We start from the raw sequence: 27450 nt of genomic DNA, 5'->3' as shown, positions 1-27450 counted from the left end.
GGAAATACATATATAATGAAAACCACCTTTGATGGAAACCAGAACTAATTAATCTCTTCCCTATTTCACAACCACGACATTCGTGTTTTTCTTTATTTGACACCACAAACATCATGCTTTTTTTATTTGACACCATATAGTTCTGATATAGAGAGAGGCATGTGGATCATTTTGATGGCCATTTAACACCCTTAGTAAAGAAAATGGACGGTAGTGCCAAACAGAGAAGGAAATTTCAACTCGGTGCTAGATAAGGAACTTTGATTTCGCTAGTGTCTTAGAAGGAAGACCGATTTTTTCTAGTGCCAAATAGATAATTATCTCAATATTTTTAGGATAGGTTGTTTTTAAAATATTGATTTAAAATGTTCAAAATTGAAAAATCAATTGGGCGATAGGCTTTCAGGTGTACCAGAGATTGCTGGATGTGCTGGTTGATGCAACCTTCTAATTCACTGGTCAACCTCTGTATCCCTCCGAGGTGCTCCTACTTAGTTCAAGAGAACTCCTCTCTAGCTCCATTGTATAACTATATATAACATGCTTCTGAAAAAACAATAGCCTAGAACTTGCTTCTGATTTTGGGCTGAGCTTGCAGAGCAATTTCTCACCGGTCGACGAGATCGGTGAAGCCATAAAGATACACCAGATTGAAGGAGCGATACCAGATGGTTTCCGCAAGGGGGTGTACATCAGAATTGGTGATAGTTTGAGTCGTCTTTTCTACTAGTTTTTGTTACGACGCCCCATCTAAGCCAGCCCAAGGAAGCCCAACGTCCAAGGAAGAGCGCGAGGGCCTGATCTAGGAGCATCCACGTCTATGGCCCGGAATGGGTCTATAACCGATGTGAGCTGGCGAGAGCATAGAAAAGCAGAGATAAGGGAGAGCACGCTTCTTCATCGTCTATCTTGTAAGAGAAGTTAAACTCTGTTCATGTCGGTCCTCATTGGTTCGAGCGAAGGAACTCGTTATCGTGAGCGAGAGATTGATCGGAGATCCTACTGGAGTCCGCGCCGGTCACCCACGAGCACTACATGCGCCTGCAGCGAGCCCGGGGAGCGATGGATCCGGTCGTCGCCAAGACGTTCGACGAAATGCTCAAGCGGTTCAAGGACTTCGACGCACGTTCCGCAGATAACTGGGAGAGTCTAGAGAAATGCTTCGAGAACGCGTCCGCCGCCCTTCAAGAGCATGAGCAGGCCATCGACAGCCACCTCAGCTCCTTGGAGGACTTCGCCTACTCCCAGTACACCGCCATCATCGTCGCCGCAACTGGGGCTCCAACTTCGACTCCCGCGTCTCTGACCTGGAGCAGTGCATGGCAGACTTGGAGCTCATCCAGTTGGCCAAGATCTGCAATGAGCACGATGACCCCATGGAGGCATTGGAAGGCACCACCGGGGAGCTCCAAGGCTGGCACACAGAGGTCGACGGCAACATTGACGACATCCGCCGCCACATCAATCCTCCAGCGATGCAGCCTCAGCAACCACCGTTGACGGCACGTCGGGAGTCGGTCGCCGCTGTGCTTCATCCTGGTGGATCCATGGTCGACTGGCCCACCGAGCACTGCATCGAAACGATTACACGGGAGCAGCCCTATGGTTCGGTCACGGCCATAGTTCCGTCCCCGGCCAATGGTACGTGTCGCGCTCTGTCGACAAAAAATGCTCGACAGTCCACCAAGGCGGTACCCACGATGGTAGATTTGTCATAGAGGTGCGCGTGTTTAGGAACCAGGTGGTCACACAAGGCGTAAAGACAGCGATTTAGACAGGTTCAGACCGTCTGATCAATGTAATACCCTACGCCCTATGTCTTTGGTGTATTGTATTGAATATGAGATCTATGTAGATGTATGTAGCTCTAGCGACTAGGGAACCCCTGCCTCTCCTTATATACTCTAGAGGGTAGGGTTACAAAGAAAGTATCCTATTTGGTACTATACAATATCTTACGGTGCACGTCGACCAGTGTCGTGCATGTCTTGATCTTGTGGGTTGGGCCACCTCTGATGGTGCGGCCCATGTCTTATCTTGTGGATACCGGGTGTCATACTTCCATAGCTAGTCTTCAAGCCTGACAGTAGGTGACGTAGTCATGTGGTGTCAGGGTCAGAAAGTAGAAGAAAGGCAGAAGACCGGCCGAGCAGGCAACCAGTCCACGGGAGGAGCTCTGAATTGAAAAACGCGCATTCACTGTAAGGTGAAGTGTGCCCACTTAGTCTTCGAGCCTGCTGAAAGATAAAAAATGAATCTTGTAGCAGGGGCTATAACACCCTAGGTATTTGGCTTCCACAAAATTACATTTCATTTCATAAACATGTGCATCATTTATCTCATCATGCCATTGTCACTGAAACATACATATGCAACATTCGCAATTCTGTTTGTTTCATACTTGATTTGCTTGTGAATGGTAGTAGTGCAACATGTGAATGCAACATGAGTTTCTCATACCTTGAAACATGGCAACATGGTAGGAATGTGGCAAGTTAAAATTGCAACAAAAGTAATGAAACATGTGAAATATGGAATTGCAACATTTGAGTGAATTGATTGTTTTGTTGCTTCATCACATGTGATCATTAGAAATTGGTATAGCACTTGTGTAAAGTGGTTGATTATGGTCTAATACACCTTAACTACACTTAGGGTAATTGTTGGGACATTGTTCATGTGGATCAAAATGACAAAAATGCCCTCAAGTGGAGGTTTGACTTTGAATGACCCTTAGAGTGCCACTATTTGACTGATTCAAAAGACTAACTTAGAGACCTTGCATGGCTATGCACCCTTTACCAAAGTTGTAGCTAATTTATCAAGGAACAAAAGTTGTTTTATGATCAACTCATGAAAATGTGTGAAACAGCCTCAAACATGGCCCACAGGTCATTATTGATGGTGGATTCAACACTGAAAAATGTTTCTAAGTCCTAACTACATTTTCAGTTTGATTGAGCCAACTTTGGCTTGATGTAACTTCTGATCCATGGAGAATTAGATTGTGATCCTTGAATAGAAGTTGGAGATGGAAGGTAGGGCTACAATTTTCATGTACCTAGTTTTCGCTATTGATCAACGGTTTAGTCGTGATAATGTGTTGAAGTTGCACTGTCAGGTGGATCATGTAACTAAATGGGAACTACAGTAACTGACAGCATTCAGAAAACAAACGTCGCGTGGGTGACACCCGTCGTCGGCCGGCTAACCGCGCTGCCACGCGCCGCGGGCATCCTGGCGCTGCTGGCCATGACATGAGCACCCCGCGCGCCTGCCCGACCGGGTCGTCAGATCCATTTGCATCTCCTTTGCCTCCACTGCGCGCAGCGACAAGCCACAGCAGCTTGCCATCGCCTTGCGTGCTCGCCACTGCAAAAACGTGTCGGCCATCTTGCCCCTAGCTTCGCTGTGATCTCCTCTCCATCCTCCACCTTTTAGTCGGGTCATTTGAGGCTTGGTAAGGGCGTATTCGCCATTTCTTCCACTGCCGCCATGGCGAGACCTCGCTGGAGTTGGCGCTCCACGCGGCCAACTGCCATCACGGCCTTCCCATCCCCTCTTCCTCGCTGGTTTAGCTTGGTAGTGAACACCGAAAGCTCGTACCGAACTTAGCCACGCCCTACGGGGTCGAGCCTCGCCGGAGCCAGCCAAGCCGTGGCCGTGCACCGCCATGGCCATCGCCATTGCCTTTAGCCACGGCAATAACTTCAATAGATGGTTCCACTAGATGTGCATGGGTGAGGCGAACACTGTAGCACCGATGACCTCGTCGAAGCTGTCACCGGCGACGAGCTACGCCGTTGGCCGTCCTTCCCTCCCCTGTCTGTCTCGCTAACGTGAGGGGCCCCCTTGTCAGCGGAAGCACGTAGGCGGGAGTCTAACCTAGGTCGCACCGAGTTTTGGGCTACGCCAGCGCGTGCGTCGTGGGCCGTCGTGTGCTTTCGGGCTGGCCCAGCAGTAGGGTTAGGGTTTCAAATTCATTTTGTTTTATTCTTTTCACAAATTTGTGTATATATTCAAAAATATGTATCTCCTAGTTGGTAGATTCAAATGATGTGGTTCCAATTTTGTTGGGTTCATGATAATGTCTAGTTTATATTAAAAATATAATTTATGCCTTGTTCTGTTATGAAAAATGGAGTTGATAATTATCTCTTTTAATCATGAAGGAAATAGGGGTAATTATATCTTTTTCTATGTAGCTCCAAATGGCATGAAATTTTTATGGTGTACTGCTCATATCATGAATAGCTTATAGTTAAATTTTCATACATTTTGGACACTGTATGTAGGAGTTAGGAAATTCTCTTGTTTGCATGGATGGATCTTGTGTGAATTTTCATAATTTTCTATAGATCCAGTAAAGGTAAAATTTGGTGAGTGCTATTCTTATGCTAGGATGATGCTAGGAAAAATGTGAAATCTATTTCTTGACACTTTTCATTAGGGTTTCCTAATTATGCTAGAAATAGCCCTACCATCTGTTATTTTGGATACAGCAAGTTTTGCTTGCCCAATTGCTTTGAAATTTTTATGGTAGTCTATGTGAAGCATGAGATAGCTTCTGTAATTTTTGTAGATTTTTCTGAATAGTTTTACTATATATTGCTTTAATCACCTAATTAACTAAATAAATTAGAAAAGAGCATTAAATAATTTATTTAGAAGTTGGCACTATACTTTCTGATGTTCCTCTGATATGTGCAACAAGTTGGTAAATTTGGTTTGGTCCAATTATGCATTTGCATCATCACTAAATAATTAATTTAGTAAACCTGTCATTTCTGGAGAGATTTTAGGTTTACTGGAATTCGATTTGGTTAACGTAAGAATCATGCTTTGATGTTTACAAATGATTTGTAGAGAATTTCATAAGCTTTCCAGAATGTCCTCTTGCAAGTCATTTGAATTTATAGAACTCTGGTTATGATTGAATTAAGGAACTACTCGTTGCATGTAAAACCTTAACTTTGATTTAAGTATGCCTTTACTATTTCCTAAGCTTGTGGTAATGTTCCTAGGTGTTAGGCCTTTAACTGAAGATGAGCACCTTTATCTTAGGTTATGCAAGTTAGGTAAGTAGATCTCATTCTTCAAGTTAAGTTAGATACATGTTTTAAAGTGATTTAAATAGAGCTATTCTTAATCGGTAAACGAGTGTCCAGTGATGTTTCGTTAAACACTTACGGTGATCCATTCATCATGAGCATCATGTCATTCCTTATGCATCCATGATATTTATCTTGTGCATCGGCATGCAATAGGTGTACGGAAGGTATGACACTACCGGAATTCGAGGAACCGAGCAGGGAGCAGCAGCAGCCAACACCGGAGGTTCAGGAGGTGTAGCCCTCGGGAGAAGTGCCAGACGAGGTCGCCGTTGAGTGCACGGATCACTGTCCGTGTAACTTTGTGAAAGGCAAGCCCCGGAGCATATTAAGCCTCCTAATTTTCGAAATGCAGTTAAAGTATTATTGTTACATATATATATTGTTGCATTAAGTTTAGGTGTTGGATGTAAACACTTGCTGCATTGGTTATCCAATCCTTGTCCAGATATTGATACCCTGAATCCTATGTAGCTCAGGTTCATGTAGTGCTTAGCCCTGCTTAAACGCGGTAGAAGTCAGGTGATTTCCTGTCACCTGCGAGATATAGGGACATACATATGGCACGGTTGGCTATATTTGCTATCGTGGAAAAGAACCTGTCTTAATTTGAAGTGAAGACCGGGCGGAGGCTTGCCGGTTTGTAGTGACTCCGTCTATGTCACTTAAGGACTGAATCTTGGAGCCTTTCCTGTTCATGTTGAACGCATGCCTCTCTCTTAGTTGGACGGGTCTGGAGACCGACCACGAAGCCGAGTAGCTCAACTCAGGCCGTGAGTCGATAAGTATAAAGTATGCCTCGGAAGGGAGCCGTAGGCGTGAGTCCAAGGGCAGGTGATTTAAAAGTCTTGATCGTCCTGGTAGAAGGGTAATCCCTGAGAGCGCTGGTGCTGATCGACCCCGCGAATTTGGTTCCTGAGTTGTCCCAAAGGTGACCCACGGCTACCCTTGCAAAGTATGCCAGGGTGAGAGTTGGGAATACCCCCTCAGCTGAGTTGTAATTCGATTCGAGTCGTCGTCTCTCCCGGTTAGTGAGAACTTGACGGGCTTATCTCTAATGTAGATACACTAAATAACATAATGGTTCGGAAATGATGATATGATGATGACAGCCTTATCATACCTGCTATGGTTAATATTGTTTGCTCCTAATAAGTGAGTGCTCTAGTACAGGTGCAAATCTAGTGGATAGGTAAATGATGATAAACTTGATGCGAAGTTTAAATTGGTTACTTTATTTATAAGCTCTTTTATGCAACTGTGTCCAGGTAGCCCACCTCATAAGCCTTGCATGACCCTTGGTGTCTTTTATTTCTGGTTTTGACAGGTAAGTCTAGCTGAGTACCTTCTCGTACTCAGGGTTTATCTCCCACCAGTTGCAGATGACCAGTTCTACTTTGGTTGCTGCAAGTATTGCCTTCTCTCGGCTGGGGATGAAGACTAGACCGTTGGGCGCGGTCTCTCCTAGTTCTCATACCTGAAGATGCTTTTGTGGAACATGACTAAGATCTGGCAATGTATTTGAAACTATGAAGTTATGTACTAAACTATGTTGCTTCCGCAAATTTGAACTTGTTTTGTAATATTTTATTTGCACTCTGATGGATGTAATCCGGATGCCACTTGCGAAATGTTGTAACGAATGATGTGTTGTGTTGAATCACTACGGTCTTGGTTTGTATGTCGAGAGTTGGTTGAAATTATTCGTGATCTCCGGACTACCGGGATTATAGGAGCTTAAGTACAGGAATTTGATCACTTCGGTGATTGTTTTTGTACTTACGTTCTTATGATTTGGTCGGTTCTATTACAGGGTCAAAGAAAAAGAAGTCTAAAAGCTTGTCGTCATCGTCTGACATGCGCGTATCAAGACCCCAGATATGCTGCCCAAGATCAGCACCCTGATGCGAACAGCATGGGGCAACTTGATAGCACACCGATGAGGCATAGCAAGATCCGACCATCAAGGGAGTCTCCGGCGTAGATGGCGACGTCCGAGCACCGAGGAGTTCCCGGCGTAGCTGGCGATGTCCGAGCACCGAGTAGTTCCCGGCGTAGCTGGCGATGTCCGAGCACCGAGGAGTTCCCGGTGTAGCTGACGATGTCCGAGCACCGAGGAGTCCCCGGCTTAGCTGGCGATGTCCGCAAGGTGAAGTGGGGTGAAGTGTGGCCACTTAGTCCCCGAGCACGAAGAATCCGAGCGCTGAGGAGTAACCGGCGTAGCTGGCGATGAAGCACGAGCGACGAACAGTCTGGTCAACTGGTCGGCGGCGAAGTGAGCATTGAGTAGAAACGACCGGCGAACAGTCCGATCAACTGGTCGGCGACGGAATCCATGAACCAAGTGGTCCGACCAGTTGATCGGTGGAGAAGTCCGAGCACCAGGTGGTCCGATCAGCTGGACAATGATCCTGCCATACAAATATGTAGAACGGGTAGTACATGGTATAAAAATATATGAACTTCGAAGAAAAATCAGCAATGACGATGAAATGGCGTATACAGCTCGGCGATCAGTCGATGTGAAGATGTATTTATATTTAATACAAACCGCCCTAACAGTTAAGTGTGTAGCTGAGTATCTAGCCCTAGCTAGCCTGTTAACCATAACGTGAAGCGCGGAGCCTGTGTGCGTGTAGAAAGAACAAAGCGTCGCTAAGGAGCCACTGCCGACCACCCATAACGCAGAGGGCAAACTCTCATGCACATATAGGGAGGAGCTAGAGACAGGGCCGTCTCTGGGGACATTCGAACATCAACATAACTATTTAGGGTTTAGAAAATTGTTTAGAGAGCAAATGTTGAAAAAACAGCATGGAGAAATATTATGGCGATATACATGGATCTCATATACAAAGGCAGAGTCGCACATCGACTTGTCCCCTGACCCTGCGTGAAGTCTGGGATCGGATTTGATGACAGAAGCCTATGTACGTGTGCATGCGTGACGAGCACATATACACATACTCATATATACATGCTGAATTTGCATGCACAGGCCATCGCGGCGTCGTTCGTGGAGAGCACGGCAGGAGCGCGGAGCCTTGAGCACGCAGCACGGAGCGATGACGGAGATGTTGTCACCGTAGAGTGCGCCGCGAGATTGCATCACGCTATCGCTCGACGCGCTTCGATGTCGAGCCTCATCGAGTAGGCTAAGGGACGCCGTCGAGGTCGTCGGAGTTGCTACGAACAACATTGATCTTGAGATCATCTAGTCCGCCCGAGATCAGCACGTACTCCCCTACCTATACTAACTGTCGATAAAAGATGATCGACAGTCCATCGAGGGGTACCTACGATGGTAGATTTGTCGTAGAGGTGCGCGTGATCAGGAACCAGATGGTGACACAAGGCGCAGAAACAGCGATTTAGACAGGTTCAGGCCGTCTGATCAATGTAATACCCTACGTCCTGTGTCTTTTGTGTATTATATTGAATATGAGAGACCCATACATCTCCTTATATATTCTGGAGGGGTAGAGTTACAAGAAAATTATCCTATTTGATATTATACAATATCGTACGGTACACATCAACCAGTACCATGCATATCTTGATCTTATGGATTGGACCACCTCTGATGATGCAGCCCATGTCTAAACTGGGGACCATGCCCCCCACACGCTCCCAATCCTGACCCTCGCTCACCCGATTCATCACCTCCTGTCCGTCCACCACCCAATCCTACCAATTTTCCCCAACCCAATTCATCTCACCACAATCCCAATTTCGGCCACCTTCCCAAAATGCATTTCCCCAAGTTCGACGGCGAAGATCCCCAGTATTGGATGACCTGCGCTCATAACTATTTCGACCTCTACGCCGTCGATCCATCTATGTTGGTTAAGTGTTCCACTATGCAGTTCACCGGCGCAGCACGCCGCTGGTTCCAATCCGTCGAGCGCCAACTAATTGGCCTCGATTGGCCATCCTTCTGTCGTCTGATTCGTGAGTGCTTTTGCCGCGATCAGCACGAACGGCTCCTTCGCCAACACTTCCACATCAAGTAAACGACCACGGTCCAGGACTATGTCGATCGTTTCGTGGACTTGGTCGAACAGCTCACAGCCTGCACACCAAATCCAGACCATCTTTCTTACATAACTCGCTTCATCGACGGCCTCCATGATGACATCCGGGCTATTGTTCTCGTTCAACGTCCTTCCACGCTGGATGCTGCTTGTACTTTGGCGCTTTTGCAGGAGGAAGCCGTCGAGCCGGACAGCAGGAAGGAGGTCCGCAAGGCTGACCATTACTCCTTCCACAAGCCGTCGGCACCCAGGGGAGCTCTACCACCACCTCCTCCCCAACGTGCCACTGCTTCTACAACCCCTCCTGACGACAAGAAGCCCGCGGAGGAACGCCGTCATCCACCGTGCGCCGGGTCTGTCGACGATCGCCTTCAGACCCTAAGATCATACCGCAAGGCCCGCGGTCTCTGCGTTCGTTGCGCGGAACGTTGGCAACCGGGGCACAAATGTGCGCCCGCCCTCCAAGTCCATGTACTTCAGGAGGTTTGGATCCTGTGCCAGGAGGAATTCTCAGAACTTGAGGAGCAGGACTCTCCTGCCGAGCCAGCGCACCAGGTGTTCATGATGTCCTCAGCAGCAGTATCTGCTCAGCCTGCTCAACGAACCATGCAGTTTGAGGGCTCTATCGGTGGACTGAGTGTTGTCATCTTGGTTGACTCAGGAAGCACTGAAGCAGCAATTCTTTTATCAGTTCTACTGTGGCAGATCAGTTAACTGGTGTTCGTCAGTTGCAGTCACCTGTTTCAGTTCAAGTCGCTGATGGTGGATCAGTTACCTGCACTCAGGAAATGCCTATGGCTGAATGGTCTGTACAGGGGTACACCTTCCATTCTACACTGAAAGTGCTTCAGCTGGGATCCTACGATATGATAGTGGGCATGGATTGGTTGATGGCATTCTCTCCTATGAAGATACACTGGCAACAGAAGTGGATGATGTTTCCGTATGGTGCCACACAAATTCTGCTTCAGGGTATTGTTCCTGCCAATGACATATGCTCAGTCGTGCAACTCTATCACATTGCCAGTGATACATCTGCTGCTGACCAACTTCCACTCCATCCGGCGGTGCAGTCCCTGTTGGATGAGTTTGCTGATGTCTTTGCTGAACCTTTAGGCCTTCCCCCTCGGCGATCCTGTGACCACAAAATACCGTTGGTGCCCGGAGCCCAACCGGTATCAGTCAGGCCATACCGTTATGCTCCAGCTCTCAAGAACGAGATAGAGCGTCAGGTTTCAGATATGCTACAGTCGGCTTGATTCAGCCTAGCAACAGTGCCTTCTCCTCACCGGTTCTGCTGGTCCACAAGAAGGATAACTCTTGGAGGTTCTGTGTCGATTATAGGATGCTCAACGCACTGACAGTAAAGAGCAAGTTCCCTATACCAGTAATTGATGAACTTCTTGATGAACTTTCACAAGCCAAGTGGTTTTCAGTACTGGATCTACGCACGGGGTTCAATCAGATCCGCCTGGCACCCGACGAAGAACCTAAAACAGCATTCCAAACTCATTGGGGACATTTTGAATTCACCGTCATGTCCTTCGGCCTGACTGGATCACCAAACACATTTCAAGGTGCTATGAACACTACGTTGCTTCCGCTCCTTCGCCTCTGTGCTCTCGTCTTTTTCAACGACATTTTGATATACAGTAAAACCTTTGAAATCTGGTTCACCTCCATCAAGTGCACACTCTGCTGGCTCGGGACAAGTGGCAGGTCAAGCTCTCAAAGTGCCAGTTTGCACAGCAGCAGATAGCTTATTTGGGCCATGTAGTCAGTTCTGCTGGAGTTGCAACTGACCCATCAAAAATTCAGTCTATCAGAGATTGGCCTATACCTCAGGATGCCAAGCAACTGCGTAGTTTCCTCGGCCTCGCTGGTTATTATCGCAAATTTATGCGTCACTTCGCAGTCATAGCTCGGCCATTGTCTGACCTGCTCAAAAAGGGGACCTTGTTTGTTTGGACAGCAGCCCACACTACAGCTTTCAACACACTGCAGCATGCCCTTATGACAGCGCCGGTTCTGTCCTTGACAGATTTCTCGAAGCCATTTCAACTGCAAACAGATGCAAGCGATCTTGGTGTCGGTGCCGTGCTGTTACAAGACGGACACCCATTGGCCTTTGTCAGCAAGGCACTCGGTCCTCGTACCCGCTGCCTCTCGACGTATGATAAAGAGTACCTGGCAGTATTGGTTGCTATTGATCAGTGGAGGGCCTATCTACAACATGGCGAATTTGTGATCTTCACAGACCACCGGAGCCTGGTACACATCACTGACCAGAGACTTCATACTCCATGGCAGCTTAAGTTATACACTAAGTTGGCCAGCCTGCAGTACAAGATCATTTACAAGCCGGGCAACTCAAACCAGGCTGCTGAAGCTCTGTCAAGGCACCCCTCTCCTCCGGTCCAGATTCAGGCAATCTCCTCCCCCACTCCTGCTTGGCTTTCTGATGTAGTGGCCGGCTACTACTCGGACCCCTCCACACTCAAGATTATCCAGGAGCTGGCAATCAACCCGGAAGCCCATCCACCCTACACCCTTCACGACGGGATCCTCAGGCTCAATAACAGAATCTGGCTCGGGAACAACAAAGAGCTGCAACAGCGTGTCATATCTGCTCTCCACGACAGTGCGGTGGGCGGCCACTCCGGCTTTCCTGTTACATTCAGCCGGTTGAAGAGACTGTTTGCCTGGCGGGGAATGAAGACTGATGTTAAGCAGTTTGTTGCCAACTGCTCCGTCTGCGCGCAGGCCAAGCCAGACCGTGCGCGGTACCCTGGCTTGCTCGCTCCACTTCCAGTGCCGACCGAGTTGTGGCAAATGGTGTCCATGGACTTCGTCGAGGGGCTACCCCGCTCTGGAACAGCTAACTGTCTCATGGTCGTCGTGGACAGGTTCAGCAAATTTGCCCACTTCATACCACTTTCACATCCTTTTACTGCTCAACAGGTCGCTCAGCTGTTCCTCGACACCATCTACCACCTTCATGGACTACCAACGCACATCGTCAGCGACCGCGATTGGGTGTTCACCAGTGTGTTCTGGCGCGAGCTGTTTCGCCTGGCCCAGACCACCCTGTCCATGAGTTCGGCGTACCACCCGCATTCCGACAGACAGACGGAGCGCGTCAACCAGTGCTTGGAGACGTACCTCCGCTGCTTCGTCCATTCCTTCCCGCGCCAATGGGTGAATTGGATCTCGCTGGCGGAATTCTGGTACAACACCAGCTTCCACTCCTCCCTGAACCAGTCGCCGTTCGAGGTACTCTACGGACACCCCCCAGTCGCCGTTCGAGGTACTCTACGGACACCCCCCTTGCCACTTCGGCATATCGGCTACTTCAGTTTCCTCTTCACCGGATGTTGATGCTATGCTCTCTGAACGCGCAACAATGCTGGCGTCGGTGCGTCAACACCTTCACCAAGCCCAACAACGGATGAAGACCCAAGCTGACAAGCGATGCTCGGAACGCTCCTTCGCGGTTGGTGACTACGTCTTCCTCAAGCTCCAACCATACGCACAATCCTCCTTGGCGCCGCGCACACATCAGAAGCTCTCGTTCCGCTACTTCGGGCCATACAAGGTGATCGACAAGATTGTCACCGTCGCATACAAGCTGGAACTCCTTCGTCGAGCGTTCATCCGGTGTTCCATGTGTCGCTGTTGAAGCCGGCGCCTCCCTCCAAGTCTACTGTCTCGGCTGCACTCCCAGACATCGACGACAACCTACAAGTCCCTGAAGTTGTGCTCCAACGCCCCATGCACCCCAGGAGCGATGGTGCGGTGGCTCAAGTCCTCATCAAGTGGTCCGGCCTCGACACATCGCTGGCAACCTGGGAGGACGCCAAAGCTCTTCGCCAGCAGTTCCCGAATGCATCGGCTTGGGGACAAGCCGGGACCCAAGGGGAGGGGGATGTTACGACGCCCCATCTAAGCCAGCCCAAGGAAGCCCAACATCCAAGGAAGAGTGCGAGGGCCCGGTCTAGGAGCGTCCGCGTCCGTGGCTCGGAATGGGTATGTAACCGATGTGAGCTGGCAAGAGCGTAGAAAAGCAGAGAGAAGGGGGAGCATGCTTCTTCATCGTCTATCTTGTAATAGAAGTTGAACTCTATTCACGCCGGTCCTCGTTGGTCCGAGCGAAGGAACTCGTTATCGTGAGTGAGAGATTGATCGGAGATCCCAGTGGGTCGCTAATGTTAGATAATCTACTGCTTCTTTGTATGAACACACAGCAAGGGAAGACGACGCCGAAAAGGCCCTCTGCTGTGGTGCCGTAGCCGCCGTAGAGGCAGACGCCGAACGGCTCACCTGACGCACTGTAGCCACATGCAGGGACAGGCACAGAAGTCAGTCCTGCTGTGTTATCTAATCACTGTAGCAGCATGGGAGCTGTACTAGAACTAGATGGATAGAGTTGTATATATATTTTGCCACTGCAACTCAACAAAGGGAGTTCAGTTTTGCTATCTCCTACATAGGGCTCCGGTCAATGCTGGTGCTTGTACTGTGTGTGTTTACTCTGTTCTCTCTCTTCTTCTACCTCTAGCCATAGTGTGTGTGGTCCGACAGCCTCTGTCGTGCTCGGCCGTGGTCGGCAAGACTGGTGAGTGGTCGACTCACCTGAGCCGGTGATCCTATGGGCTAACAAGTGGTATCAGAGCGGTACAAGCGCTGTCGTCGGACTAACCGCTGGCGATGATGAACGGTTCGAAGATGGGCGACAGCAGTGGCACTGCTGTGGTTGCCCAGCCACCACCGGAGGTTGTTGTTCGCACGGTGCGGGGGGTCAGTGGCACCAGTTGGCCGACGCTGACTCGCACCAACTATGGAGAGTGGTCGGTGACTATGAAGGTCAAGCTCAGAGCCCGACGGCTCTAGAATATTACTGACAAGGGCACCGACAATGAGGAAGATGACATGTCAGCGTTGGAGGCTATCCTCGCTGCTGTACCGGCGGAGTACAGGGAGCCGTTGGGGGCGAAGAGCTCTGCTAAGGAGGCGTGGGAGGCTATTGCGGCGATGCGCGTCGGTTTCAACCGCGCAAAGAAGGCGACGGCCTAGCTTCTGAAGCAAGAGTACGCCTGTCGGTGTTTTGGAACCGGGGGTCCCTCAACCAACGAGTGAATTTGTGCTGCGTGCCCCTAATCCCGAATGGTGATGCAAAGAGACACAAGGTTTATACTGGTTCAGGTAATCGAGGCCCTACGTCCAGTCTGAGAGATCGATCTTATGTTCCTTGCACCGGAGTGCTCGTAGTAGGGGGTTACAAGCTAGGTGAGAGAGGGAGCTAGCCCTAGGTCTCGGCGAGGGTGGTGCGGGCTGCTTGAGGCGTTGTTCTCAAGCAGCGTAGAAGTGTGTAGTTCTATCGGTGTGTTCGTCCTTTTTTCCTGCCCCCTACGAGGCCCAAGTCCTCTCCTTTTATAGTTGAAGGGAGGATGAGGGCAGTACATGTATCACTATGCGGCGTCGTGCCAATAGGAGTGGCATGTCCGAACCCTGCGGCCCGTTCCGGTGGCGGCGTGGCCGTAGGAGCGATCCGTCCTTGGAATACTAGAGCGGCGTGGTTGTCCCATCAGGTCCTGTGCGTCGTGGGAGCCCCGGGAATGTCTCGGAGCGGATGTGGCGGCGAACGTGCAAGCGCTGGTGGACAGATTGTGTGCGAGGCCGAGGCTTGGTCGGTGCCGAGGCTTGTACTGCGGTGGGGGGTCTCGGCAGGCATGAACCCCGAGATTGCCGAGGCCCCGGTGTACAGTGCCGAGGCCTTGAGCGGGCGGCGGGTCGTGGGTGCAGCGTTAGGACACAGTGGCCAGTAACCCCCGTCATACCCTGTCCCAGGCGCTGATCGTGGACACAGTGCTGGGACACAGTTACCGGTAACCCCCATCATACTCTGTCCCAGGCGCTGATCGTGGACACAGTGCTGGGACACAGTTGCCGGTAACCCCCGCCGTGCCCTGTCCCAGCCGGTACGGTGCTGACGTGACTTCGGGTCGCGTCGGCCATTCTGTGACGTTGAGCCGCTGTCCGGCTGAGATTGCGGGAGTGGTTGAAGGTATTAATGAGACGTGACGCGCTGTCGAGAGGGTCGACCGAGGCGGGGGCCGACGGACCACGGACAAGCCGGCCTCGAGCGACATAGAGAATGAGGCCTCGTGCGAGACGGAGATCAGGCTCCTTGCCGAGGCCTCGTGCGAGAGGCCTCGCACGATACGGAGAACGCGCTTCCTGCCGAGGCCTTCCGTGGAGAGCCTCGGGCGGGGCGGAGACTGCGTTCCTTGCCGAGGCCTTCCCTGGGGAGCCTTACGCGAAGCGGAGTTGGCGTCAGGATGCCGAGACCTCCTGCTCTACAAATGGGGGTGGTGTGTCCGAGCCCTGTAGCCGGCCACTGTTGTGGTATGGTCGATGGAGTGGGCCCGTCCTTGTCGTGCAGAAGTGACACGCCGGTCATACTTGATCTTGTGCGTTGTGGGGCTCCAGTACAGCTTGACGCAGGACATGGCGGGCGACGTGCTGGTCATCGTGCGATGACGTCGTAGGGAGCTGTGGCTCCGCAGATGGCGAGGCCGAGCCATCGTGGGGGCTCGGTGGACATGGATCCTTGGGCTGCCGAGCCCCTGAAGCAAACTGCTGAGGCCTTGGAGGGAATTATTGGTCCTGGGTACTGATTCCAAGGCCACAGTATCCTAGACGTGGCTCCCCATGCTGCGTTGTTCTCGGAGTAGGAGTTGGCAGCATAGTGAGGCATGGGCGTCAACCATGTGCATAGTGGTTAGCACAGTGGCGGGTAACCTCTGCCCAGTCCTGCCCCCTATCCTGTCGGCCATTCCGTTGTACTGTGCCGAGCATGCGGCCGATGTCAGGGGCAGCAGTTGGCTGAGTTAATGCGACACGACGCTTTGTCAGAGGGACGGGTGAAGGAAGAGGCAGCGGAGTGCTGCCGAGCCCGCCTCGCACGAGACGGAGGGTGTAATATCCGGGCCCAGGGCTTAATAGGATTAATAGGATACTCATACCAATAAGTTGCAACTTCTTTTTTGGAAGCCCATCTGCAAATAACTCTGAGGTTAAGCGTGCTTGGCTTGGAGCGATGGGTGACCGATCGGGAAGTTCTTCCCGGGTGTGCACGAGTGAGGACAAAGTGCGCAGAAAAGACCTGTGTTGGTCTGTGAGGGCAGTCTATATCCTAGAGAAGCTACTAGATGTAAGCGGGCCCGGCCTCAAAGAGGCAGGACGTTACAGAATGGTATCAGAGCCGACTCTCGCGGTTTCACGGGCGCGTGTGTCGCAGTTGCGCAGGCATGGTGCGCATGGCTGGTGTGGATCCGGCGTGGTCACACAGCATGGCACATGCGCTGGCTCTGGACACACGGACGTGGCCAAGAGAGGACGCTCCTGGCTTGGCATTGATCGACGAGGACGTCGATCTCTTAAGGGGGTGAGGATGTAATATCCGGGCCCAGGGCTTAATAGGATTAATAGGATACTCATACCAATAAGTTGTAACTTCTTTTTCGGAAGCCCATCTATAAATAACTCTGAGGTTAAGCGTGCTTGGCTTGGAGCGATGGGTGACCGACCGAGAAGTTCTTCCCGGGTGTGCACGAGTGAGGACAAAGTGCACAGAAAAGACCTGTGTTGGTCTGTGAGGGCAGTCTATATCCTAGAGAAGCTGCCAGATGTAAGCAGGCCCGGCCTCAGAGAGGCGGGACGTTACAGAGGGTCGGCGGCCCAGCCGAGGCCTGCGACGAGAGGGGGTCGGCCAAGGCCTTTGGTGGGGGATCGCCCGAGGTCAGCGGTGAGGGGGCCTCGGGCGAGTCGGAGAATCGGCTGAGGCCAGCAGTGTTTAGCTAGTTTCGATTTTTACGAAGTCTAAGCAGTCGTTTTTTGGTTCTTGCTTAGGGTACCCCTTCTCACGGTATCCGACAGTAGCCCCCGAGCCTTGGGGGGAGTGGTGGCATTCCCCCTGAGGTTCTGACGAGGATTGGCTCTTGATAGTTCCTGTTGGGATGGTGTTTTGTACTTGAGGTTTCGGTGGGTGCGCGCGAGCGCACCCGCCGGGTGTAGCCCCCGAGGCCCTGGAGGAGTGATTTCACTTCTTCAGGGGCTTTTTTCTCTTTCGAGTGAGGGGTTTTCATTGTGTTTGCCGGGCCCGTGGGCGCGAGTTCGGATCACAGGGCCTCGATGATGCTGCGGAAAGAGCCCCTTAGCCTCCGCCTGGAGCGAGAGGGCCGTCAGGGGTTCCCCCAGCTTTTTGTACGACCCTCGTGCTTCCTTTTCGCTCGGAAGGAGGGGTGGAAGATGCCATGCTACCCTCGGCGGGCGCGAGCGACGGCATTTCCGGTGAGCTATTATCGGGTAAGTCCGAGTGGAGGCCCATACCCCGTTCGTTGGGGGTCGGCTAGCGGTCCGGAGACGCGCTCCAAGAGTATCGGCGGGTTTCTCTAGTGGGTGCCGAGGCCGTTCGCTGGGCCTCGGTGGCTCGGTGCCTCCCTACGGTGGGATCCCATTCGGAGACCTCCCTGCCGGTCTCGGACACGACACAGGGCGTGCTCGTACAGGCTCGCCCGTAGTCGTCCCTGACTCTTTTGCCCTGGGGCGGCTGTCGAAACCCCTGGGGGCCCAGCCTTCGAACCCCTGGACCGTAACGGGCTCGGGTCGCTTGTCTTTATCTTGGGTGCAGGAAGAGCCCCCGAGCCTCCGCACGGAGCGAGAGGGTGGTCAGGGGTCCTCCTGACTTTTTTGTCCGTCCCCCGCACGTCCTTTTTGCTCGGACGGGGAGCTGTTTGCCGAGCCCACTCGTGTGCGAGCCTGAGCCGCTGGGTCTCGGCAAAGTTGTAGGAGGAGCCCCCGAGTCTCTCGCACGGAGCGAGAGAGCGGTCAGAGGTCCTCCTGGCTTTTGGTTCGCCCCTCGTGCGTGAGGGTCTGTCCGCCGAGCCCCCCTCGGGTGCGAGCCTAGGTCGCGGGGTCTCGGCGTCTTTTACAGAAGGAGCTCCCTAGCCTCTGCACGGAGCAAGAGGGCCGTCAGGAGATCTTCTAGCTTTTCGAATGACCCTCGCGCTTCCTTTTCGCTCGGAAGGAGGGTTTGTTTTGCCGAGCCCCCTCGTGTGCGAGCCCAAGTCGCTGGGCCTCGGCAATGGTTCGCAGGAAGAGTCCCTTAGCCTCTGCGTGGAGCAAGAGGGCCGTCGGGGATTCTCCTGACTTTTTATTCGACCCTCGCGCTTCCTTTTCGCTCGGAAGGAGGGGTGGAACATGCCACGCTACCCTCGGTGGGCGCGAGCGATGGCATTTCCAGTGAGCTGTTATCGGGTAAGTCCGAGTGGAGGCCCGTACCCCATTTGCTGGGGGTCGGCTAGCGGTCCAGAGACGCGCTCCAAGAGTACCAGAGGGTTTCTCTAGTGGGTGCCGAGGCCGTTCGCTGGGCCTCGGTGGCTCGGTGCCTCCCTATGGTGGGATCCCATTCAGAGACCTCCCTACCGGTCTCGAACATGACACAGGGCGTCCCAAGCGTTTCGCTTGCTTGGGCCTCGGCCTCGTATAGGCTCGCCCGTAGTCGCCCCTGACTCTGTTGCCCTGGGGCGGCTGTCGAAACCCCTAAGGGCCCAGCCTTCGAACCCCTGGACCGTAGCGGGTTCGGTGCCCAGTTCCTTTGCCTGAAAGGAATCGGGGGGGTTATTTCTCTCCCTATAGCTAATAACGGTAGGCGCGTCTTTTGAGGCGGCTTTTTCAGGGAGGCGAAACGGCGCCTGCTGCTGCTGTGGTCGGACGCGGCGTGGCGTCAGCCGACGGGATGTACCTGCACGCGCGATTAATGAGGAGGGAGTGGGCGCGTGGGCGATAAGACCGGATCTGGATAACCGCGCCGGATTTTTTGGGGAAACTTCCCCGATTTCGTCGCTCGGTGGTTTCGTCTTGTCCCTGCATAAATACGCAAAGAGCCTCGCCCTCCCCCTCCTTACCTTTTCCGTATTCGCTTTCGCTACCTCTGTGCCGTTGCTAAGAGCATAGAGCGCCAGGGAGGAGAAGGGCGAGAGCGAGAGACTGAAAGAAAGAGAGAGAGAGATTACCGTCGTAGCAGCGACCTCCACCGCGCAATGGCTGGTGGTCCCGTCATCCTCCCGGCGAATCCCTGGGAGCGGTCTGACGTCACCAAGGAGAAGCTGCAGTCACTCGTGGAGGCCAGTCTTCTTCGCCCGATCACCGACCCTGACGAGCCGGAGTGGATTGCTCCGGGGAATGAGTCGGAGCCGAGGCCGCGCGATGGCTACGTGGTGAGCTTCGTCGTCTTCCACGAACGAGGCCTCGGGTCGCTGGTGGATAAGTTCATGCGGGCGCTCCCGCACTACTATGGCGTGGAGCTTCACAATTTCAGCCCCAACTCCATCGCGCAGGCGGCCATCTTCATCGCCGTCTGTGAGGGGTACTTGGGGATCGCTCCCCACTGGGAGTTGTGGCTCCACTTGTTCTGAGCGACGTTTACCACCAAGCCGGGGGGAACGAGGGGGGCTCGGAAGGTGCAGAGGGCTGGCGGCTGCACCCTTCACATGCGCCAAGACCGGCAGTCCCTCTACATCCCGGCCCAGCTGTCATCGTCCAACCGTCGTTGGTACGACGGCTGGTTCTACCTCTGCAATGACGATGGAGGACTTCCTCCTTATACCGGGCAGGTTGTAGAGAGTCAACCAGAGAAGTGGGGATACGGCGTCATCAAGGTTGATCAGCCTAGGCTGGAGCCGCTCTTGCGGGCCTTGGGGAAGCTGCGTGACCGCGGCCTTTCGGCGGCCGTGGTCGTGGCGGCCTTTCACCACCGGAGGGTGTTGCCGCTGATGGCCCGGCGGCGGCGGCTGTTCGAGATGACCCCGAGCGACCCGATTGCCGGTACCAAGATGTCCGCCTTCGCCCTTACCGACGATGAGACCCTGCGTCGGGTGAGAGAGGCGGTAGACGGGAAGCCGAAGATCGATGATTTGATGCCGTTCCCGATGCGCCCGCCGCGGGGGTACATTTCACTAGTGAGTTGGATGTTGCCGACGCTTTCGCGGCCTTCTTGTTTTCCGCCTTTTTTGTCTGTTGTCTTACTTTGTCATTCCCATAGGGGATAAGAGACATGCGAGACTCCCCGCCGCCCATTCCTGAGGACGCCCGGCTGCGAGCCATGAACAGGGCGCGCGCCGAGGAGGAGAAGAAGAAGAAAGATGCCAAGGAGGCGAAGCGCACGAAGAAGCTCCTCGCACGCGAAAAGCTGGACGCCCGTTGCCGGCGTCAGAAGCTCGACGGTCTCCCGTTGGAGCCGTCTCCCTCGTCGTCGGTGTCGGATTCTTCGGGCGACGGCGGCGGGCGCGAGGTGGGGACGGCCTGCCTAGAACACCTCCCCGACATTAGGGAGATGGTGCTCGGGGCGCCGGCAAGGAGCCTGACGCTCCTAGGAGGAGGAGGTGTCCCGGGGCCGGTGGTGGCCTGTCCCGGGGCCGAGGCCGACACGCCCGAGGCGCGGGTGTCGGAGGAGCGTGCCGTCAGCCTGATGGGTTCGACGGTGGAGGTGGAGCGAGCGACGGTGGGGGCGACCCCGTCGTCTCCGCGGAGGGTCGAGGAGGTGCCGGGGTCCGGCGGAGGCCAGCTGGCACCGGTGGACACCGAGGCCGCGCTGCTGCCACCACCGCCGCCGTTGCAGAGGAGGCTGTCGGTGTCGAAGTTGCTGCATCCCTGTTCGCGGTAAGCGTCTTTTCTGGTGTAGTCCGTGGTACTTCTTGTTTGTCCCTTGGTCGCACGCTAACCTTGGGAGTGTCTTTGCTTCCAGCCAGAAGCATCTGGTGGAAGATCCTGCCTTGGCGCCCCGTAAGGCGCTCAAGGTGAACGTTAGCTCCTCCGCCCATCAGGTAGCGGAGGCACAGGCTGGCGTGCAGTGTGGCGCGGTGTCGGGCGGGGCCATTTCGGAGGAGGCGGCTGCCCAGGAAAAGGGTGCCGAGGCGGCCGGGGAGCGAGTGGAGGAGGAGCCCACGCCTCGCGATGTCGTGAGTCTTGGGGCGAAGGAGGCTGGGGAGTCCACCATTGCCGAGGCCATTGAGGGTGAGGCCGGAGCCCCTGAGACCTCCGAAGTCAGGGCGGTGGATGCCGGGGCCATCGAGGTAGAGATGGCGGAGGCCAGAGCCCCTGGATCTGTCGAGGCCGAGGCGATGGAGGTGGAGACGGAGCAAGTTTTGGCACCGCCCCTGGTTCAGACAATCTCGTCTGATGATTCCTCCCAAGGGAAGGAGGCGGCGGATGTCGAGGCAGCCAGTACCGCGGAGCAGCCAGTCCCAGATCCCGCCGAGGGGAGTTCGGCCCTTGCCCGGCTACGGCCCGAGCCCCATGGGTGGAACTTCCCGCGTGTTTTCTGGCGGAACCGGGCTGATCCCGAGGGGGAGCCTGTGTTCGCCCTTGAAGATACCGCAGAGGGGGGGCGGTGGGATACCCTCGAGCAGTACCGCCAACTGGCAGTGCGGTCGCTACAGACAGCGATGACTATTATGGGATGGGACTTGCCCGGTGTCACCCAGGTAAGTACTTTCCTCTCCCGTGCCGCGTTGTTTTCTCTCCGAGCCCCCTCGCAATGTTTGACGTGCGTTTTTTGTTTTGCCTCTTTAGGAGCTCGAGACCCGATCCCTTGGGAAATTGGTATTCCTACGAAGGGAGAGGGATATCTGGGACCAGCTCCGGCGGCAGAAGGGCCTGCTCGCCGATGCTTAGGGGCTTTTGTCGGCACGGAGTGCGGAAGTGGAGGACCTCCGCCTTCGTTGTGCTGACGTTCAGGCCGAGTTGGCCACGGCTAAAGAGCAGTCTGTCCCTCTAGTGGCGAAGATCAAGGAACTGGAGGAGGAGTGAGACGCCTTCAGGTCTCGGGCCCAAGAAGCGACGGCCTCTGCCAAGGCCATAGCCGGGCAGCTTGGTGCGGAGCAGAGCGAGCATCAGCTGACGAAAGTCACCTTGGCCGAGGCTACCAAGGCGGCCGAGGCCTCTCGGGTCGAGGCCTTAGACTGGAAGAGCAAGGCCGAGGGTAAGTTCTGCCGAATCATGCTCTTTGTTCTTTTTGTTCTGGTTCGCGTTTGACTCCTGACCCCTCGTTGCGACGTAGATCTAGAGAAACAGGCCTCCCAGGCGGCTAAGGCCTCCGTCGCAGCACAAGCGGCGCTGGATGTTGAGGTCCGGGAGCATGAGGCGCTGCGCAGCGCAGTCCGTACCGCCTGCGAGGCCCTGGACGTCGAGGGAGTCCAATCGGCCAGCTCCCTTGGGAGCCGCCTGATTGCCTTGAGCGGCCGCGTCCACGAGAGGCTCCGGGGGGCGTTGCACACGGGTGTCAAGCACGCCCTGGCCGTCATCTCCTTGCACTACGCTATCAACCTCGAGGCTATCAGCGATGGCTACGTGTTGCCAGAAGATGACGAGGAAGCTGATGCAGAGGTCGCGAAGCTGTTGGAGGCGGCCGAGGCACCTGGCATAGCGCTGGCTGGTCTATTTGAAGAAGAGGTGGTCCCTCCCGCGCCGGCCGCCGATCCTTGAGCTTTGACCTGGGCCAAAAGGGGCCATGTAACCGAATTGAGTTAGTTGCCGTATCGTGACGTTTTTGTGGCCGTCAAGGCCTTTAAAGTATTTGCGTACGTGGATCTTTTAACCGTTTTCTGTTCTACTTCCGAGCCTGTGCCCTCTGTCTCGATCTTGGGAACCCGCAAAGAAATCCCTCGGAATCTAAGCCGTCCTTCGGCGAAGGGTGGTGAGGGAGCTGCCGTAGCCCAGAGGCGTAGGCCGTTCTCACGACTCAACCGGCCCTTTGGCCTCGAGACAAGCTTTTGGTCTTTGGGTTTCTTGTGAAGGTCCCATCGGAGCGCGAGAGAGTTTGGCGTAGAAATTTTTTGAAAGACCATTAACAAACGGTGTTCGGGACTTAGGGGGTTCCCCCTTTTTAGCCCCCGAGGGAGGCTTGGCTTTGTAGAGGCAGAGCCGAGTCTCCCTTATAGCGCTATTGTGACGTTGAGCCCCTACTGATAGACAAGCTCTCTGTACAGAACTTCCTCGGAGCCTACGTTGTCCTTTGGGTGAAAAGGTGGTGAGGGAGCTGCCGTAGCCTAGAGGCGTAGGCCGTTCTCACGGCTCGGCCGGCCTTTTCGCCTTTGAGACGATCGTACTGTCCTTAGGTTCTATACAATCGACTTGTCTATAAGGGGGTTCCTCGAAAGATTATAACAACTAAGAACGCTTCTTTATTGCATTTCGAGAAACCATGTAAGCGACGTTTGGAAATTCAAGGGTAGAAACGACGTAGCTGTTCTATGTTCCAAGCGTTGGTGAAGATTTCGCCCTTCTCGTTGGCTAACTTGTAGGTCCCGGGCTTCAGCACTTGAGCGACGATGTATGGCCCTTCCCAGGGTGGGGTCAGCTTATGGCAGCCCTTGTTGCTCTGCCTCAGTCTCAGCACCAGGTCACCCACCTTCAGGTCTCGGCTTTGGATGCGCCGGGCTTGGTAGCATCGTAGGGCCTGCTGGTACCTAGCTGAGTGCAGCAGCATGACGTCTCGGGCTTCCTCTAGTTGGTCGAGGGCATCTTCGTGGGCGGTGCGGTTGCTTTGCTCGTTGTACGCCTGTAGCCTCAGGGAATCGTATTCTAAGTCAGTGGGGAGGATGGCCTCGGCTCCATAGACCAGGAAGAATGGTGTGAATCCCATGGCTCAGCTAGGGGTGTTTCGTAGGCTCCAGATGACTGATGGGAGCTCGTCAAGCCATTTCTTGCCAAACTTCTTCAACCGGTTGAATATTCTTGGCTTAAGGCCTTGTAGGATCATGCCGTTGGCACGTTCTACTTGGCCATTCGTCCTTGGGTGTCCTACGGCTGACCAGGCCACCCGGATGTGGTGGTCGTCGCAGAATGTTAGGAACTTGCGACCGGTGAATTGTGTCCCATTGTCAGTGATGATGGTGTTAGGAACCCCGAACCTGTGGATGATGTCCGTAAAGAACAGCACCGCTTGCTCGGATTTGATCTGAGTGATCGGACGAGCCTCGATCCATTTGGAGAATTTGTCGATGGCTACCAGCAGATGGGTATAGCCCCCGGGTGCCTTCTGCAGAGGCCCAACCATGTACAGCCCCCACACAGCGAATGGCCATGTGATGGGGATGGTTTGGAGGGCTTGGGCCGGGAGGTGCGTCTGTCGAGCGTAGTACTGGCATCCCTCGCAGGAGCGTACTAGCTACGTGGCGTCGGCCACCGCTGTTGGCCAATAGAAACCTTGGTGGAAGGCGTTACCCACGAGCGCCCGAGGCGCCGCGTGGTGCCCGCAGACTCCCGCGTGCAAGTCCCAAAGTAGGGAGTGGCCAGCCTCGGTGGTGATGCATCGTTGGAGAATACCCGATGGGCTACGCCTATACAACTCGCCGTTGCAGAGGACGTAAGTCTTGGCTCATCGCGCAAGCCGCCGGGCCTCGGTTCTGTCCGCAGGAAGCTCTCCTCGAACGAGGCGATCAAGGAAAGGGACTCGCCAGTTCGTTCCTTGGTCGGCCTTGGGAGGCTCTGCGTCAATCGCCATGGCCTTGGGCTCGGCTGGCGGGGTCTCGGTGGTAGAGGGGGCCTCGGGCCCTGTGTTGGGCTCGGCCGATATGCCCTCCTCCATCGCCAAGGCATAGTCGACGGATGGCTTGTGGAGGTCTCTGGCGAAGACGTTCGGGGGGACCGGGGCCCGTGCCGATGCCATCTTTGCTAGTTCATCCGCGGCCTCGTTGAACTTTCGCGCAACGTGGTTGAGTTCGAGATCGTCGAACTTGTTCTCCAGGCGACGTACTATCATGCAGTACGCCTTCATTTTGGGGTCATGGCAGCTTGACTCTTTCATCACCTGATCGACGACGAGCTGGGAATCACCCTGTACGTCGAGACGTCGTACTCCAAGTTCGATGGCGATTTGCAGGCTGTTGACGAGGGCCTCGTATTCGGCGACATTGTTGGAGGCGGTGAAGTGAAGCCGGATCATGTAGCGCATGTGTACCCTGAGGGGCAAGACCAGGAGCAGGCCCGCACCAGCCCCAGTCTTCATCAGAGACCCATCGAAGTACATGGTCCAGCATTCTGATTGGATCTGAGCGGGTGGCAGCTGTGTGTCGGTCCATTCGGCTACAAAGTCGGACAGGACCTGTGATTTGATCGCTTTCCAAGGCGCAAAAGACAAGGTTTCCCCCATGAGTTCGACAGCCCACTTGGCTATTCTACCCGAGGCCTCCCGATTTTGGATTATCTCTCCCAGAGGAAAAGATGACACCACAGTCACCGGGTGGGACTCGAAGTAGTGACGCAGCTTGCGTCGAGCCAAGACTACGGTGTAAACCAGCTTCTGGATGTGGGGGTAACGCATCTTAGTCTTGAAGAGCACTTCGCTGATGAAGTAAACAGGTCGTTGGACGGGTAGAGCATGTCCCCTCTCCTGCCTCTCGACTACTACGGCCGCGCTGACCACTTGGGTCGTCGTGGTGACGTAGAGTAAGAGGTGCTCGCCCTCGGTAGGTGGAACCAGGACGGGGGGGGGGGGGTTGGTGAGCCGTGCTTTGAGCCTGGCGAGGGCTTCCTCGGCCTCGGCGGTCCAAGAAAAGTGCTCGGACTTTCTCAAGAGGCGGTACAGGGGCAGGCCTTTTTCGCCGAGGCGCGAGATGAAGCGGCTTAGGGCCGCAAGGCATCCCATGACCCTCTGCACCCCTTTGAGGTCTCGGATCGGGCCCATGTTGGTCACGGCCGAGACCTTCTCTGGGTTGGCCTCGATTCCACGTTCCGAGACTATGAATCCTAAGAGCATGCCTTGGGGAACCCCGAAGACACACTTTTCGGGGTTGAGCTTGATGCCCTTCTCTCTGAGACAAGTGAAGGCAACCTCCAAGTCGCCGACGAGATCACCGGCCTTCCTGGACTTGATTACAATGTCATCCACGTAGGCCTCGATGGTTCGCCCGATGTGTTCGCCAAAGACTTGGATCATGCACCGTTGGTAAGTAGCTCCTGCGTTTCTGAGGCCGAACGGCATGGTTACGTAGCAGTACATGCCGAATGGAGTGATGAAAGAAGTCACGAGCTGGTCAGACTCTTTCATCTTGATTTGGTGGTAACCGGAATATGCATCAAGGAAGGAGAGGGTTTCGCATCCTGTAGTGGAGTCGACGATTTGGTCAATTCGTGGTAGTGGGAATGGGACTTTCAGGCACGCTTTATTTAGACCAGTGTAGTCCATGCACATCCTCCACTTGCCACTTTTCTTTCTGACTAATACAGGGTTAGCCAACCACTCTAGATGGAATACTTCCTTGATGAACCCGGCTGCCATGAGATTCTACACTTCTTCGCCGATGGCCCTGCGTTTTTCCTCGTCAAATCAGCGCAGGCGCTGCTTTACCGGCCTGGAGCCTGCCCGGATATCTAAGGCGTGCTCGGCGACCTCCCTTGGTATGCCCGGCATGTCCGAGGGACTCCACGTGAACATATCGATGTTCGCACGGAGAAAGTCGACGAGCACGGCCTCCTATTTGCTATCGAGGGTGGCGCTGATCTTCAGTCCTTGGCCGTCGGGGACGGCGGGATCGACGGGGACGAGCTTGACGGCCTCTACGGGCTCGAAGGTCCCAGCGCGCTGCTTGGCGTCGGGAACCTCGCTACCAAGCTGGTCGAGATCGGCGATGAGGGTCTCGGCCTCCACGATGGCCTCGGCGTACTCGATGCACTCGACGTCGCAGTCGTATGCATGTTCGTACGTGGACTCGACGGTGATGATGCCGTTGGGGCCTGGCATCTTGAGCTTGAGGTAGGTGTAGTTGGGGACCGCCATGAACTTGGCGTAGCACGGGCGCCCCAAGATGGCGTGGTAAGCCCCCTTGAATCCAACCACCTCGAAGGTGAGGACCTCCTTGCGGTAGTTGGAGGGAGTGCCAAAGCAGACGGGTAAGTCGATGCGCCCGAGGGGTCGTGTGCGCTTTCCTGGCACGATGCCGTGGAAGGGTGCGGAACCGCCTCGGAGCCGTGACTGGTCGAGCTCTAGGAGCTCCAGAGTGTTGACGTAGAGGATGTTGAGGCCGCTGCCTCCGTCCATGAGCACTTTGGTGAGCCGGGTGTTACCGATGATCGGGTCGACGACAAGCGGGTACTGCCCGGGGTTTGGAACATAATCGGGGTGGTCATCCCGATCAAAGGTGATTGCCTCCCGAGACCAATCGAGGTACTGGGGGGTGGCCACCTTGACCGAGAAGACCTCCCGGCGTTCCCTCTTTCGCTGGCGCGCCGTGAGGCATGCCGAG

At 54.3% G+C, this 27450-nt stretch overlaps 1 pseudogene; it reads left to right on the top strand.

Annotated features, from left to right (window-relative positions):
- Positions 1-203: 203 nt before the first annotated feature.
- LOC136548582 (carotenoid 9,10(9',10')-cleavage dioxygenase 1-like) overlaps positions 204-27450 on the top strand; it is a 45224-nt pseudogene continuing 17977 nt past the window's right edge.

Source organism: Miscanthus floridulus, chromosome 4 (genome assembly GCF_019320115.1).
Source record: "Miscanthus floridulus cultivar M001 chromosome 4, ASM1932011v1, whole genome shotgun sequence".
In the NCBI taxonomy this organism is placed as follows: Eukaryota; Viridiplantae; Streptophyta; class Magnoliopsida; order Poales; family Poaceae; genus Miscanthus; species Miscanthus floridulus.
The sequence above is the reverse complement of the archived record's forward strand: the minus strand, read 5'-3'. Positions and strand labels throughout refer to the sequence as shown.